This window comes from Morone saxatilis, unplaced genomic scaffold, assembly GCF_004916995.1.
Source record: "Morone saxatilis isolate NCDOM2014 unplaced genomic scaffold, NCSU_SB_2.0 Contig14, whole genome shotgun sequence".
Lineage (NCBI taxonomy): Eukaryota > Metazoa > Chordata > Actinopteri > Moronidae > Morone > Morone saxatilis.
In genome coordinates, this window is record NW_023339696.1 from 22,153,596 (window position 1) to 22,158,343 (window position 4,748).

General features: G+C 40.5%; 1 pseudogene; it reads left to right on the forward strand.

The window, feature by feature from the left end:
- The window catches only part of LOC118322610, a 5,484-nt pseudogene extending 4,128 nt beyond the window's left edge, over nt 1-1,356 (forward strand).
- The last annotated feature ends 3,392 nt before the right edge of the window (nt 1,357-4,748 follow it).

Here is a 4,748-nt window from a genome sequence, read left to right on the forward strand (position 1 = left end):
TACCCTGTTGACAGCTTTGGACATGCTTCAGTAATTAAAAGTGACTAAAGAATCCCTGCACTTACAGGAGTGGAAAAAGTACTATTGTGTGCAGGAATCAGCACAATATCTCAACAACAGTGGACTGTGAGCCATGGGAAAAGAGGATCAACAAAGAATTATGGAAAGATGGAACCACATCCATAATCAAATCTAACTCTGATCTTCTCGTCAGTGCGCCCTCTGGTGGAAGAGAAAACATTGCATGGGATAAGATTTAGATAAAACGACTAGCATGGCTTTAAAGCCCTTTGACACTGGCTCAGGAGGCAGAATTGTTTTCTATGACCTTTAGAAAAATAACTTACTTAACCTAATTAGGGTTATGTTGTGTTTAGGGTTCAGGGTTAGAGTAGCTTGTTCAGACAGATCCTGTCAGTCCTCAGAAACCTCCACAGTGTGTCTGAATGAGAATCAGCTGAGGAACAGATCACATGTCACGTCATTAACATGAAGTCTGAATGAGACATTTTAATCACTGTCTCTCTGTACAGGTTGAAGACATCATGACTCCTCCAACCCACCGCCAGTGCGACATTGAGTTAGAGAATAAGTCTGAGTACATCCTGTGTAACCCGCAGTGAGTTCATGCTTTACTTCCTTCAGAGGATTGATGAGTTGTTATTCCTTTCTTTAATAGAGCTGTGATTCAGACTCTGTGATTCAGACTCTGTGATTCAGACTCAGATGTCTGTTTGTGTCTCCAGAATGTACACTTGGAGTGGATTCTGTCAGAAACCTCCACCACCAACACTCAGACCGTCTGAATCTGGCAGCGTGATCTTCCACAAGACTCCTTACTCAGTATATGGAACCTCTGGAGTCCTGACCTACGACCTGCAGAATGAATCCACATAGCAATATGATGGAAAACTGGCCGTCATGTTCTCTGTTCCTTTTGACTACATGTCCTACCGTAACTGGTTTGGAGGGGGAATCTTTGACATGAATACAAAGTGCGATTACAGCCTTTTTGATGAGATGTATAACAAACCAGAGACAACGTTTGTCCGACATAAAGCTAACTTCAAACTGACTTACAAAGGTAAAGCTGTTACCATCAGAGCCACCATGTCAGACAGTAGCCAGGCTGTCATCAAGGTTCAGGTGTCTAGAAACTGATTATTATTATTCAGTTATTAACCATCAGTCCTGATTATGTTACTCTGCTAGGCACCATTAATCTCTTTAATGCTCCACATTAGCTTCATATATTGTTCTCTATGTGCACTTCTGCTACTGTTTGCTCTGGTGAGATGCTAAACTGGATTTCCTTGTACTGAAACTGTGTGTAATGACAATAAAGTCGCATTTTGGCTAAAACTTTATATTCTTCATTAAATGTACTGCTGTTGTTTCTGCCTTAGGGGATATCTCACAACCACAATAACAGTTAAGAGGAAGTTTGATGACAAGTGACAGAAAGTTAAGATAAATATTTGTTTAAATCCCATCAGTTTTTTTCCACATATAATGTGTCTGTTCTGAAAAACTGCACGTTTGGGTTTACAAGGTCTGTCCAGCCATCTGATCTAAGTCAGTATCTTTGTAATTTGAGCCTAATTGTCCTTCAGAAACAGTTAATAAAGATTTGATTAAGTCCATTTGACAATAATAATAATAGTAATAATAACAATAATAATAATAATAATAATTGGTACACAGACCAGTGCTGTAGATACAGAGGTCTGTACTGTCTATTTGATTAGTAGTAACAATAATGATAATAATCTTACCTTTGTTTTACAAGTTTTAGTGAAGTCCAATAATTTCACACTCATTGTGTGATTGCTTCACTATCTATTTTATATATTTTATTTTCTAAGCTTATAATTATTTTTCTTCTTTTATACATTCTTTGCAGATATACACATAATAATCATCTTATTCTGGCTATTATTCATCTTTTTGATATTTGTTACACATACTTAAAATATGACTTATTTATTTATTTTAGTATTTTTTGTGAATGGGAGTCACATACACGCAGTTGTCAGTCCCCAAACTCTGTGACGATGCTTTTTAAGATTGAACAATTTGGTTCGATTACGATCGTACAGACGGACTTTCCTCCTTATAGAACCTAAATGTCTTCCAGACTTTAGATTTGATGGTTCGCTGTTCATCCTCTCGGTCTTGAAGTTAAAAACTAATACCTGAACTATAACTTGTAAATAAGTCCATAAAAGTCCATTAATGTTGTACTTCAATGGTCAATGTCTGATTCCTGCTCACATGCCTCCTCCCTCGATGTGAGAAACACCTGCCATTAACAGTAATTAAACAGTTTTTGTTTAGCCGTCTGTCTATGCCCAGTACGTTACCAACAGTCCAATGGAGATGAAGAAGAGTTGCGGGTGAGCTGCGTGGGTCAGCTGGCGGTCCTGTGAGCCAGGCTGATCAGAATTATGGTCCAAACAGAAGAGAAGAGAGAGAGAGAGAAGAGCGTCTCTCTGGCTTAAAGAGGGAATCTGACCAATGAAGGGCCGGTGTTTGGGTGTTTTATTGCCTTCATGACACACCTTGACCGCATTCCTGGCCCCCCACTGAGAGGTCTGTTATCTGGCGGGCCCTTCCCTTTGTCTTTAGTTACTACGAGCAGGCTTTATTGCACACATACAAGCCTCGCTGTAGTAAAGACCATTTTATTTGTGGCCATATTCCAACATTTCCCTTTGATCCAGTTAAACACTTCAAATGAACAAGTTCATGTTTAAAGATCTTCTTGGATCCCAACATAAGAGTACAAACACTGAACACGGCACTGCATCAGACATCTTTATTGTGTTATTATAAATAAATAAATAAATAAATAAAGAGCACTTTGTTCATAGACATAGTAATACACAGATAACAGAGACTCTCACAGAGAGACTCATTGATGGATGAGATCAGTGTTGAGTGGGTGGAGAGCGCTCCCTGATGGAGGCCACCAGCAGGTCCAACTGCTGCAGGTGCCTTCCAGTTTGATTCATGATCAGCTCCCAGGATGCAACACTGCCGCCCTGCAATCACACACCTACAGTCAGTATTGCTAGTTTCTGTTAGCAGTTATAAGCGGTATATATAGGGTTAGGGTTATATATATATGTGTATATATATATATATATATATATACATATATATGTATTATATTAGCACTCACAGTGTTGAGCAGCCTCCTGTAGTAAACTCTCAGCCGTGTGTTTGCCGTCCTGTTGGTGAACATCTGAAGACAAAAACAGCTCATTGATCTTCTGGGTTTCTGAACCTTACCAATATATATATATATATAAATATAATAATAATAATATATAAAGAGTCTGTCTACTCACACAGTGGCTGAGCCCGTCTGTCTCTCCGTCTGACTCTCCGTCTGACTCTCCGTCTGACTCTCTGCCTGTCTCTCTGCCTGTCTGTCACTCACGCAGTGGTGAGTTCCTTGCCTGTCTGTAGATGATTTTCAGGAATTCTTTGGTCCTGACGGGGTCCCAGGAGGCGAGGAGAAGGTTGTCATGGCGATAGAGACAACCAATCACTCCAGGCTGTCTCTGATGAAAACCAGTTGTGACTCCACCTGGAAACACAGACAGGTGTGAATGCTAGCCTCCTGATTGGCTGACAGAGCTGATGTCAACGACGTATCAGCCGACGGCTACAGTCTGTAGGTTAATGTGAATAATAATGCAGGAGACCTTTTTCACAGCAGCCAACGTGTGTGTTGTGTGTGTGTGTGGTGGAAAGCGGAGAGGTAGAAACTTTGGGAAACTTCCTGTCTGTTTTCTAATTTCCTGCAATAAAAGTCAGAACTCCACAGCAGCATGTTTGGACACACACAGAGAGCTCGTCAGCCACCATCACCATCTTCTTCACAACATTTTCATCATCTTTCATCATGTTCAGACTCTCTTTCGTCCTCTGCGGCGCCTGACTTCCTGCTCCTCTTGCTGTTAATTTTGGCTCACACAGTACAATCAGCCCAGCAACGGAGTCTCTGGTTCACAATCCAGCTCATGTGAGTACCACTGACTGGCCAGTCCTGGAGAAACAATCCAGCCTTGAAACATTCCAGGTTTCCTGGTCCAAGCGGGTCCCGTTGAGAGAGAAGGTTATATAATCTAAGATATTCTCTGCTGACAGCCTTTATTGGATCATCAGAGTAACGTCAGTGGGTGATGATTACAGAGACTCGTAATCACACTACAAACAAGCCAGCTGTTCCAGCTATGATCACAAACTGATGCACACATTCATCAATTGTATCAATGAGAAAGATCAATCAGGAAACAGCTGTTGTGGCAGATTTCTTTCTTGTTTTCTTGTTGAATAGTATTAGCAGATATTATTAAATATTGGATCATGAATCGGTTTCTCCTGTATCAATAAACTTTGGCTAAATGAGTTTCCAACATGGTCTGTGATTGTTTCAGGCGGTGCGGCTGGACCAAGCGCAAGAGTCCGTTCCCTTTCCAGACAAACTGTACAGACGGCATATTAAAGCCAAGGTAATCAATCAATTCAATCAATCATTCAATAGTAACTAGCATTTACTGCTGCTAACATGCAAACTAGCTGGAGTGAGACATTTCCTTCGATAACCTTTACAAGCAGCCCATTCAGACATGTTGGGTAAAACTCCAGGTGTAAGCATGAATTATGTTCCATTTAGCACGGAACTGTAATCAGATCATCAGTTAAAACCTGAGTTTACCGACTATTTACTGACAAAT